Source organism: Sorex araneus, chromosome 2, assembly GCF_027595985.1.
Source record: "Sorex araneus isolate mSorAra2 chromosome 2, mSorAra2.pri, whole genome shotgun sequence".
Lineage (NCBI taxonomy): Eukaryota > Metazoa > Chordata > Mammalia > Eulipotyphla > Soricidae > Sorex > Sorex araneus.
Window position 1 is genome coordinate 230,018,985 of NC_073303.1, and position 12,794 is coordinate 230,031,778.

General features: G+C 44.8%; 1 protein-coding gene across 16 annotated transcripts in view; it reads right to left on the minus strand.

The window, feature by feature from the left end:
* Positions 1-10,855, minus strand: part of MICAL3 (microtubule associated monooxygenase, calponin and LIM domain containing 3) — a 233,191-nt gene extending 222,336 nt beyond the window's left edge. For 10 of the 16 annotated variants that reach the window (XM_055126746.1, XM_055126754.1, XM_055126748.1 and 7 more), the window contains exon 1: positions 10,647-10,846. The gene's annotated coding sequence lies outside the window, so the exon portion shown is untranslated. Of the gene's footprint in view, positions 1-10,646 lie in introns of all 16 variants that reach the window. The other 6 variants (XM_055126758.1, XM_055126755.1, XM_055126757.1 and 3 more) reach the window with 4 other exon arrangements.
* Between the last annotated feature and the right edge of the window lie 1,939 nt (positions 10,856-12,794).

Consider the following 12,794-nt stretch of genomic DNA (forward strand, 5'->3'; position numbering starts at 1 on the left):
AGTCCCCCAAGCCTGCCAGGAGTAATCCCTGAGCAGAGATCAGTAGAAATCCCAGGTTGAGAAACTGTTTTAGACAGCACATCTAGTGTGGCCCCCCTCCAAAAAGAAAGGTATATCAGTCTTCTGAATTAAATTTAGTACTGAATTAAATTTAATACTAAAATCAGTCTTCATTTCTCCAGCAATATTCAACTATATGATATCAACAAGCCCAAGGTGGACTAGCAGGTCCTCTGGAGGCTAAGTCATTCACTATTACTCTTAACTTCTGTCTAGTTTCTCATTCCTTGGCTTTCTCTTTGTTTAATGATTATCCCCATAGGATCTCCTTCTACATCAGTAACCTAATTTCCCATTGAAGAATTTATCCCTCTCCTATTCCCAGTTTGGTTTGGTTGGAAATGACCACTATTCTTCTTTGGACTTGAATAATATAGGTAGCTGTTGGAGCTTCTAGCAGCCACCCTAGGCCATGAGATCAAGCCTTCCTGAAAAAGTGGCATTAGAGGCAGGACTGGGAAGGCTGGGAAATGGGGAAAGGATGAAGAAATGGAAAACTATGACAACATATATGATGTAAACAATAAATTTCCTCTTTTAAAAAAATGTAGTTTTATTTCTCTACCAAATCAGGGGCTGTCTAAAACAGTGTTTCTCAACCTGGGAAATGTTTTATATGCACAAAACATTCCAAAGGAAACCATAGGTGAAAACTGTAAACTGGAGGCCACAACACAAGAGTAGGGGGGCTAACTACTCAGACAGGGCACAAGAAGAAAATGGGCCAGAAGGGGCTGTAATTGGAAGAAGTTGAGAGAACTCAGTTCTGAAATATGTGGATAGAGAGTCAGGAAGATAGTCCAAAATCCTGGAGTGCCTGTTTTGCATACTGGAACCCTTGGTTCAATACCCAGCACTGCATGTTCCATGAGCACTGTTAGAAATGAACTCCAAGCACCAAATCAGAAGTAATCCTCTAGCACTGCCAGGTGTTGCCCCAAAATAGACAAAATTAAGTAAATAAAAATAAATAAGTAATACATTGAATGATCAAGATGTGACTCAAGTATAGAGTACAAAATTTGCATGTAGAAAACAGCAAAAAAAAAAAAAACAGTGGATGAATTCCACAGTCCAGTCCATACTTTCCAAGCATTCAGTGATGATATCAATTACTACCAATCAATCAATTACTAGTTCATCATGATACAAGGGATGCTCAACTATAAATACCTCTAGGGAAATTACAAGCGGTCTGTAGCCTAGAGTTTTTCAGTTGTGGGCCAGAGATAAAGCACAGGAGGCAAGGTACTGCCTTCCAAGCAGCTGACCCTGGTTTGAAACCCTATTCACTTCACTACCAGGAAGAAGTTGAGCACAGAGCCAGAGTAAGCCCAAAGCACTGCTGGAAGCAGATCAGAAACAAATGTTTCCCAGTAGCCAGTTCTCTTGGACAGTCTCAAAAGTCCATCTTCTCTATAAAGCAAGAAAATCAAGTAGAAGAAATAAGACTGAATCCATTGTCACATAAGCATATCAAAGACATGAGGATATGAAAAACTTGATGTCCTTGCTGCACTTCTACATAGAAGACTGCTTTAAATCAATCCAGTTGGGTGGGGGCAAAACTAAGGAAACAATAAATTGGGATAAGCTGGAAGACATTCTAGATCATGGGTTTTATTCTTTTTTTTTTTTTTTTGCTTTTTGCTTTTTGGGTCACACTCGGTGATGCACAGGGGTCATTCCTGGCTCTGCACTCAGGAATTACCCCTGGCAGTGCTCAGGGGACCATATGGGATGCTGGGAATTGAACCTGGGTTGGCCGCATGCAAAGGCAAATGCCCTACCCGTTGTGCTATCTCTCCAGCCCCCTCATGGGGCTTATTCTTAAACTAACAGTCACAGTGAGATAAACAAACAAAAATGGAGCATCTGGAGTATAACGTAAGTGGTAGAGTACATGTTTGCATGTTCTGGGCCATGAGCTTGATAATCGGCACCACATAAGCCCCCTCCAGTCCTCCTCATGGCACACTACCTCAACAGATGTGTCTTCTATTAAAAACATGTTTTAACTAGTTAAATTTCTTCCCTTCCCTTCCCTCTCACCCCTTGTTCTCATGCTGGGGATTGAAAACAAATCTCACACATGAAAGACAAAGAAAGGCATTTACTCTTGAGCCATATGGTTCTTGGCTCGATCTAATACAGACTTTCAAATAATTTTGATTGATTTGCCAGTTTCACTCTGCCAGGAAAAAGGGAGATTTAAATGCAACTTGGCAAAATTACAGATCTATTTTTGCATTAATTTTTCATAATATAAACAGGAAAATATACTCACTAAGAGGTGTTGTCTCACTAACTCTGACTGGTATGTATAACAGAAATTTTAAGCAATATCTTTTGTTCGTCCTTTTTTTTTTTTAATCTGGGCCCAGCAGAATTATCCCACCCAGAAAGGTGGCAAGAAAAGGGGGGCCATTCTGCCACCAACCAGGTAGTGATCAGAGAAGACATAGCCAACATTCATAAACACATACATGGAGTGGGTTTCAAGAAGTGTGTCCCTCGTGTACCCAGGAAGAACCAGAAACTGTCAGGAAGGAGATGTACACAACAGATGTATTCACGGGCACCAGATTCCACAAAGCTGTCTGATCAAAGGAGTAAGGAATGGCCCTTACCACATCCATGTGTGGCTGCCCAGGAAATGTAATGTGGATAAGGATTCACAAAGCAACTTTATAAATAGTTACCTATGTACCTGTCACCACTTTCAAAATATGTATTCATCGTAGATAAGAACTAGCTTATGATTGCCATAAAGTTACACACAATTATATATACATTATCACTGTATCACTGTCATCCGGTTGTTCATCAATTTGCTCAAGTGGGTGCCAGTAACGTCTTCACTTGTCCCTGTGTAGCCCGATGGCGTCCGCTTGCTCCAGGAACACGAAGAGCACATTGTTGTTACTGTTACTGTTTTTGGCATATCAAATACGTCACGGGTAGCTTGCCAGGCTCTGCGGTGCTGCTTCTTCCAAATGGCCCAAAGCTACAGCATCTAAGAACTAGGCTACAGAACAGAGCTTCCCGTGACAGTGAGCTGTGGGAAAGAGGGCGGGAGTGATGTGACAGGGAGCCCCTGAGACAGTGGTGGCAGGAAGTGGACAAATGGTGGGGCTGTGGTATTGGAATGTCGGATACATGAAACTCAACCTGTGACAGGACTGTAAAACTGCAAAGCATGGTGACAAAACTTTTAAAATACAAAAGAGGAACAGATCAGCAAAGCTCCCTCCCAGCTGCAGCAATGGGATCTGCTTTTTTGCAGCCCTTCCAAAGTTGGCAGGGGGCTGAGGGGCATGTCACAACATTAGGCCGGAGGACAGTCTCATGGACAGTGGAGAGGCGAGCCCAGAGGTCACGAGAGAGTGTGTGATGGGAGGGGACAGTTGGGCTTTTCTGTCCTCCTTCAAGAACAAAGTGGTGGTGAATGTGCCTTTGATGTGAAGTGGTGGGGCTGTGGGAGAGCAGAGGGTGAGGCTGCGCCTTACCAAGACTTCCTCTTTCCCTCCGGTTCTGGTTCTAGCCAGCAGTGAGGTAGCCAGTGGTAGGGCACACCTGCCCTCCTGCCTGGCCCTGGCTGGCTCACATCCTAGAAACAGGGTAGGTGTGGGCGGGTAGGTGGTTCTTGTACTCTTTGTCTCCAGGACTCCAAAGGAGGGAGGGATCACTGGCTCCTGGCAGGTCCCCAACTTTGATTGGTGCTGCCAAGGATCTAGTCTGCCAGGGATCTAGTTTGAAAATTGGCAGGGAAAAAAAAATCCATTATGAAATGCTGAAATGAATATATATACATTATATGAATGAAATATATATTGTATATATTATATATTCTGTACAATATTGTATATTAGAGAGAGAGAGAGAGAGCTCAACAGGCTGAGCTCCTTATGTGCAGGAGGTCCAGGTTCATCCCAAGCACATACCTGTAGTCCCCTGAACTGCCAGGAGCAACCCCCAGGACAGAACTGGTTCTCCTGAGAACCAGATATGTGACCCCCACCAAGTTTTTTAAAGTTTCCTTGAGACCTGATGTAACTCGCAAAAAGACACTTCCTTAAACCAACTCAGACCAAGTCTTTGAAGGACTCAGAAAAAAAAAAGCATATTTTGCCAACAGAGTTTTTCTAAACTTTTATGTTCATACACAGTAACACGTGAGAAAAACTTAATCTATCTATCTATCTATCTATCTATCTATCTATCTATCTATCTATCTATCTGTATGGCTTCTCTATTTTTTGGGGGAGGGGTTCAAACACAGTGCTACCCAAAGACTATTCCTGACTCTGTGCTCAAGAATCACTCCTGGCAATACCTCGGGGAACTGTGTGTGGTTGTAAATACCTTGACTCCTGTACTGTGTCTCTAGCACCAGGACTTGGAGTCTTTAGACACAGAACTGTGTGCCCACTATCAGAAGACTAAATGCCACACACTTTTAGAAATAAAGCAAATTGAAGAAAAAGAATCTAATTTTTGCCAATCTAATCTTCCTCTATTGTTCATATATATTGCTCTTAAATATCAAAATATTAACTTCAAAATTGTATGAGGCAAAAAAAAATGAAAGAGGGGAAGTGGATGCCAGGAATTGAACTCAGGGCCTAATACATACAAGGCAAACACTCTACTGCCGAGAATATTATTTTCTTTTGACTTTTTTCAATTGTGAAAGGAAGAGGAACAAAGAGGAAGGAGCTGAAGGAAGGAAAAGGAAAAGAGACGTATGATATTGCACGTTTAAGTGAATAGGGCAGAGAAATGATACAGGGGGTAAGAAGCTTGCCCTGCATGTGCCCAAGCCCTGTTCTTTGGCACCACAGTCTCATAAGCACCACCAAGAGTGATCCCAATGCCCTGCCAGGTGTGCTTAGAAACCCCCACCTTTCCCCACCACCAGCCCTAAGTGCAATAATGACAGAAGATGCCATGATAAAACTATCAAACTTGACATGTAACCAAGTGTTTTTTTAATTTAGGAGGAAACTATATCCAAGTGGATCAGCGTTTTATGCGGAAGGAAATGCCTTTCAACAGTTAGGCTCCTAACAGGATCACAAATCTTTGTTTCCATTTGAGATCCTAAACTACTGTTTAAGACTGTTCTTTTTCGGGGGCTGGAGCGATAGCACAGCAGGTAGGGCATTTGCCTTGCACGCGGCCGACCGGGGTTCTAATCCCAGCATCTCATTTGGTCCCCTGAGCACCGCCAGGGGTAATTCCTGAGTGAAGAGCCAGGAGCAACCCCTGTGCATCGCCGGGTGTGACCCAAAAACAAAAACAAAAACAAAAAGACTCTGTTCTTTTTCACTCATTTGCTAAAGTATCTAATCTATTAGGGTTATTGGTAAATCATTCCTTTGAGTACCAACATCACCCCAAGATCAATTAGATATACTGTCTGACCTCATGTACCTGATAGGAGGAAATATGAACCAGTAGAAAAGTATCTTTGCCAGACAAAAGTGTATGGTCTCTCAAAAGAGAAAGAGAAAGTGTCTAGGAAACGAATTTCTTTTTTTTCCTTGTCCTGGTTCCCACAAAGAGGTGCCTATCCCAAAAATTTTCGGAATTTTTCAGAAGCACTTCATTTCCAGTAAGAAGGTTGGTTAGGAACTTAAAAACAGAATTGACTAAATAGTAACATGTTAAAATCTAGGATAATATAGGAGTAGGTAGGTCATTTGGAATTGTGCTTTGGGGGTGAGGTGGGGGTTCCCAAGTTGTTGCTTGGGGGCCAACAACACTCAGTGCTAATGGCAGGCCATATGGTAACAGGGATCCAACTCAAGCCTGGTATGTGTGAAGCATGTGCTACAGCCGGCTGAATTATCTCCCAGTTCTTATTTTTGCCTTTTTACTTTGGGAAAGAATGTACATTCTCTTGTGATGAGAAAGAGACATACAGTTTAAAAGCAGGTTCTCCCTCCACCCCCACCCACTCCCTCATACACATAGAAGGAAGGAAGGAAGGAAGGAAGGAAGGAAGGAAGGAAGGAAGGAAGGAAGGAAGGAAGGAAGGAAGGAAGGAAGGAAGGAAGGAAGGAAGGAAGGAAGGAAGGAAGGAAGGAAGGAAGGAAGGAAGGAAGGAAGGAAGGAAGGAAGGAAGGAAGGGGTTGGGGAACGAGAAGAGTGTCTGTGTATTTTCCGTATTTAGCAGTCTTTTGGATACTCTAGACAGGGCCTCTGTGGAAACAGGTCTTTGGTTCTTATTATCTCGCCTTTCTCGGAAGCCTAGTCTGTCTACCCCACCGTCACAGCTGCTCTAAGTAGATCACAAATGTTGGTTCTTAACAATACCGACTGGCATCGATGACACTTGTGAGAGAGTTTAGGAACCTGGGAAGATTCTTTAAGTTCATCTAGAAGGGTTTGTTACTATTTCCTGGGTTCCATGCCATTTTTATGCTCTAAGGAGAGAGAGAAGCAGCAGGCAGGGGACAATCACCATCCTTGGCTCTGCCCTTTTACCTGCACACTTGGAAAATGTGGAAGTAGGGGCTCAAAGGGCTAGACTACATGCCTGGTATACAGAGGCCCCAAGTTCTGTCCCTGGCACCATGTAGGCCCCTCCTGTGGTGCTAGTGGCCCTCAACACCATCAGCACACTGCAATTCTTTACCTGAGCCCCCCATATGCAGGGCCCCTGAGGACTCCTCCAGAAAAACAAGAACAAAAACAACACCTTGGAAGAGGGGCAGGGATATACTTCGATCTGAGACCCTGGGTTCATTTCATGCCAAGCACTGTAAGACTCCCTATGTGGCCCGAGTGAGCCCTGAGGACCACATGTGGCCCTTATAAGTATGCAGATATTTATATAATAACGATACAAATTTGAAAAACCTTGAGCAGGAAGGGAGCGCTGATAAGAGTTGAGACCAGGCAATGACAAGTGCTCTGAAGTCTAGCATATAAGTGACAAGGGGTACTCTGTATCAATGCCTTCAATTCATAGGGCTGCTAGCTAAGGTCAGGGTGGCTAGAGTCTCCCAGATAACCTTCCCCCCCCCCCCGAAAGAGCAGCTTGTTATTTCATCCCAGGATGCTGTTCAAACATTAACTCCAGGGGCTGGAGCCATAATACAGGAGGTGGGGGCTAGAGTGATAGCACAGCGGGTGGGGCATTTACCTTGCACACGGCCTACCCGGGTTTGATCCCGACATTCCATATGGTCCCCTAAGCACCGCCAGGAGTAATTCCTGAGTGCAGAGCCAGGAGTAACCCCTGAGCATCGCTGGGTGTGACCCAAAAAACAAACAAACAAACAAACAAACAAAAAACAATACAGGAGGCAGGGCATTTGCCTTGCACGTGACATACCTGGGTTCAATCCCTCTTCCCCTTTTCCTCTCCTTCCTCTTCCCCCTCTCCTCCTCTTCCTCCTCCTTCTCCTCTTTCTCACTCTTAGCAGTGCTTAGGGGACCATGCAGTGCCAGGAATCAAACCTGGGCTTCCCAAGTACAGAGTATGTGCTCAGACTAATGAATTTTATTATCCTAAGTCAGTTTTCCTTATTGTTTATTGGGCCATCCTAGCAATGGTTGAGGCTTACTCCTGGCCCTGTGCTCAGGGATCACTCCTGGTGGGCTTGATAGACCATATGGGTGTGAGAAATTGTACATAGGTTGGCCACATGCAAGGCAAGTGCTCTACCCACCATACTATTGCTCTATCTCCTTTTTTTTTCCCGTTTTACAATGTTTTCTTGGCTGGAGAGATAACTTAATGATCCACTAATATGTTACAATTTAGTTTGAAAAAAGTGAAAAATGGGGTAAAATAGGACCCAGAAGTTTTGGGAGTACATGCCTGGCATGCACAGAATCACAAAAGTATAGAGTATTGGGTTTCATTATTTCTGCTCTGAGTTTGGATGTTAACTAAAAATTAATTGATATACATAGATTAAGTGAAATCAATGAAACATTTCTCTGGAGGTTCTTGTGAAATAAACTGCCCCTTTCCAGAGAGTAGGTATTGATAGTCATGGTGGAGAGAGCCAGTGAGAATGAGATATGATTTTGCTGTCTGGGGACTTTTTAGGACTGGCAGCCTTTGAGGTGTTGACCAGGTCTATTGTGTGTGGTGAATCAGCTCTGCTGTTATCTGCAGGGAGTGGGCATCTAATCTGAAGGGAGCAGAAATCAGCTCTGTTTCCCCCGGAGGGAGAGCAGCAGGGAAGCAAGCCCATGGGTCAGCTTTGCCAAGGGAACGTGTAGGGCAGGTGATCCAAATGGCAGACTGATGTAAGTCCAAGCTGGGTAAGAGACAGTTTTGTCATAAGAGGGGACAGTGCTGCTGCGCATAATCTCTTTTTATAACCAAAATTAAGGCAATGGCATTAGAAGCTGTTACTGAGGAAGTTTTTGTTGTAGATAACATTTACTGGTGCATTTATCATTGTAATTCTCTTTGCAAGAATTTGAGGACCTTATCTGATTTTCCTGAACACCTTAGGTAACTAGGAACTTGAACTTGTGTAATCTTTGCCTCTTATCAGCTTCACAGTTCTTATGAATATTCATGAGAGGACCAAAGAATGCAAACTTTGAAAGAACCACTCAAAATAAGTTTGCCTGCAGTCTGCAACAGGACTTACAGAGAGGAGCTTCCCCTGTGCCTGAATTTTCAGGAAAATAAAAATTTTAGGATTTCCCTTTAGTGTACAAGGAGTTTGAAGGGCTTTAGAGCTGAGAAGGATAACATTATATAATTCCTGTACCACTGTATCACTGTCATCCCGTTGTTCATTGATGTGCTCAAGAGGGCACCAGTAATGTCTCCATTGTGAGACTTGTTGTTACTGTTTTTGTCACAAGCTAACACCACAGTTAGCTTGCCAGGCTTTGCCTTGCAGGCGAGATACTTTCGGTAGCTTGCCTGGCTCTTCTAGAACGGAGGAATCGAACCCAGGTTGGTTGCGTGCAAGGCAAATGCCCTACCTGCTGGGTAATCTTATTGTTGCTTTGCTTCCTAAGTCCACTCTTGCAATGGGGAGTTGTCATTTACACATGACTCTAGTTAGGACTTACAGGTGTGAAAAGACCACAGCTTTCACCTTAAGGCAAAGATCTGTATCGCCTTTCCCTCTTATCTGGAATATAAATCAGAAAATTTCACATACATCACCGACATCTTAGACCTTTTTGAGCAACTGAATCCCAGCCAAATCCTCTAGTTGGGAGCTTTTAGACATTGAAGACAGTTACACACCCTGCCACAGAGCAGTCTGTTTGAGAGGCTAAGCTATTACTAGTAAAATGTTACTATTACTAGTAGAATGTCTTCCAAAAGATTCCAAAAATGTCTTCTATGTCTTTTGGAAAAGACATTCCAAAAGATCTTCCAAAAGATTCTTTAGAATCACCTAAGATCTTTTATAATTTCTGGTATTAAAACTAATTGAAAAAAAATAAAACTAATTGAGGCAGAACTTCTGGGAAATCGGTATGTTAAAGTTTTAAATTAGTTAATTTTGGAGGGGATTTGGACCACACCCAACCATAGGCTCAGTGCTTATTCCTGGCTCTGTGTTCTGGGGTCACTCTGGGTGGTGCTGGGGTGGGGACTATATCCAGTGGAGGAAACCTAACCAGGTTAGGGCATGCAAGGCAAGCACTTTAACCTCGGTACTAGATCTTTGGCCTATTACAGTTTTTCAAAACTCCCTATGTGTTCCAAGCACAGCCAGAAGTGAGAATAGGAACCCAGTTCTGTCTTCAATTTATTGTTCAACAAGATTTTACCCTTTTCTTGAAAGAGTAAAATAATAATGCATAACAATAATAATTATAAATAGTTGATCACAATGCGAGATGGGTTTGGTGTGGTGGTGGGGGAGACGGGATGGGTAGGGATCTGGAAGGCACGGAGTATCTTCCAGATGATCACAGTCATTTGATTCCAAAGACGCAGCAGGCCATTATTTGACCCTTTTGCTTCCAGGAAGGAACAAACTTTTTTTTTTTTTTTTTTTTTTGTGGTGCTGGGGATCACACTGAGGTCTCGTGCATGCAAGTACAGCCGAACCACATCCCAGCCTCCAGAAAGAGATCAATTTAACCTTCCTTTTGTTATAGCTCTCCAAGACAGACGCCTGCGCGCCTCCACTGCAGCTCGGTGACTGGCGCTGCCGCCGCGCAGACGTAGTGCCGGCCCGCGGCTGAGCCGAGCGGCGAGCGCTAGCGCCCCCTGCCGGCAGACTCCCGCCTGTCGCACAGTCCCGGCTGACCTCGTTTCCTTGGGCTCCCCGGAGAACGGAGCTTAGCCCAGGCCTCCGGCGTTCCTCTAATCTGGCATGCCTCTGACTTTCCTGGGGCGAGCTCTGGTGTGAGAGGAACGCGAAGCAAATGGGAGGACAGTGTCTGGGCAGAGGAGCCTGCTGCTGCCCACTCCGCGCGCGGCCCGGGGGAGGTTCAGGGCACACGCAATAGCAGCTCCAGGAAGAGGCTTCCCAGCCACAAGCATTTAGTCTTGAATAACGTCTGGAAAGCATCAATCAAGACAGAAAGGGCTGTCATTGGGGGTTTGTTCAGCCGAAGGAAGCATCGGCAGGACTCACCAGTTAGGACTTCCAAGGGCATCTCCTCTGCCCAGAGCAGCGCTGCCCAGGGCGTCCGTGCCGGCCCGCGCGATGCTGACGACACACCCTTGCCACCTCCTGGTCCTGCCCCCGAGCCCTGGGTGGAGGCCGCCAGGGAGGAGCGAGAGGGTGGTTGAGAGGGTGGTGTGCGGGGCCGCTCCCCGCGGTCCTCACGTCCTCCGCGCCCGGGGAGCGCCGCGCGGCTGCGGGCTCGTCACGGTTGCTATGGCAACCAGGAACTGGCGACTGCGGTGACTGTGGACCGCACAGGACACTGATGCTGGGGAACTAACTGCACGGGTAGAGGGACCCGTGTTGGAACACTGTATACGGAAACCCAGCAGGAACAGCTTTGTAATGCTCTCTCTCACGGTGACTCATCAAAATAAATTTTAAAAATAGGGGAAAAAAAGAGAAAGTTATAGATCAGGGAATATAGCTGGGCTCTCCTGAGCATTTTGAGCCACAAGAGACCACAAAGGACGTCGGGTTCTTGGATGGTTTCATTCCTACGCTATCTTCAGGCATACACACTGTACCTAACCCTTTCCTTCCCTCCTTCCCTCCTTTCCTTTCTCACGTTCCCCAGACCCTCAACACACTAGATTTCTAAGGGTTGGATATCCCAGACCCCTTACCCCAGGGAATTCTGCTCAACAAACACTAGGCGCGACGACCTGGGTAAGCAAGCAGCTGCATAACGTCTTTTACTCTCAGAACCAAAAGCCCTCGCCCTGCTCTGAAAAGGTTTGTGAAGCATGACACTGGTTATGTTTCACACCTCCAAATACCTGGTTGTCATGGTCCATGGAATTGTAAAGAAATCTGAAGGAGCACTGAAAGAAGCGAGATGGAAAACAAGATCAGCATTTGTTTATTTAAATCATAGAATTATAATCAGATCAGACAGAAGCATTAGAAGTTATTTTATCTTCAAGCATCATTGGCGCTATTACTGGCTGTGTCTGAAGCTCTGGTCAAAAACAGATTTATTCCAGCTCCCATCCTCAGAGGGTCCTGGGCTAAGGATCCAGTGAGAAGGGGCTCTTGCTATCCCTACTGGCATTTCCTCAATCTCCCTCATGAGTGCTCCTTGCAGTTGCAGAAGCACACACAGGTGTGAGAAGCGCAGCTGACAGGACCAGTCTGTGTCTGGGAGAAGATTCCTGCTCTTGACCAGGAGTCTCTCTGCTTCACCTACAGATCTCGGAATATCTGGTTACAGTTCTAGAAAAACTGAAGATATTTGTTCCTGAACTTCGATCATACACCTGGATCCATTATCTATTTTACTCACTCCTCCTACTAACTTGTGAGTTTTAAATTTTTGTTTTCTTAATTTGGGGGATTTGGGCCACACCTTGCAATTAATTCCTAGGGCTACTCTGGAGTTACTCAGTCCCAGTGGGGCTAGGTTGTTTTCTTTTTTTTCCCTAAATGAATATTTTATTGCCACTGGGGTAACATGATTACAATAATGTTAATGTTAGTGCATTTATATACAATGTTACTGCACCTTCCCCCACACCACCAAGTGCCAAAGACCTTCCACCACTGCCCTTGTCACTTTTTGTTAATCTTTTCTTCTTCCCACCCTGTGAGGTTTTATATCAGTTTTATAACTTGTGTTCTTACACAAAATCACACAGATAGTTCAGTTGCAGTATTAATTTTTGCTGATATTAGGATGTAAGTTTGATTCCTGGCATTGCTCCACATACCAAATGCAATCCTGGTGGCACTGACATTCGGGATGCCCAAAGCAATAATAGAAGTGTATAATGGGAGAGGGCAGAGTGGTAGTACAACGCTGTGCATGGCCAACCTGGATTCGATCCCTGGCATTCCATACAGTCCCCTGAGCACCACTAGGAGTAATTCCTGAGTGCAGAGCCAGGAGTAACCCCTGAGCGCTGCCAAGTGTGACTTCCCTACCTCCACAAAAAGATTGTGATTGGGACTTGTCAGATAGTAAGGTGCCCATGCTGCAGGCCCGGGTTTGATTCCTGGTACTACATATGTTCTCTGAGCCCCACCAGGAGTGATCCATTAGTGCTGAGCCAAAAAATAACTCTTGAGCACTGCAAGATATGGCTGAAAAGACAAAAAGTATTTGATCTCTGGAGC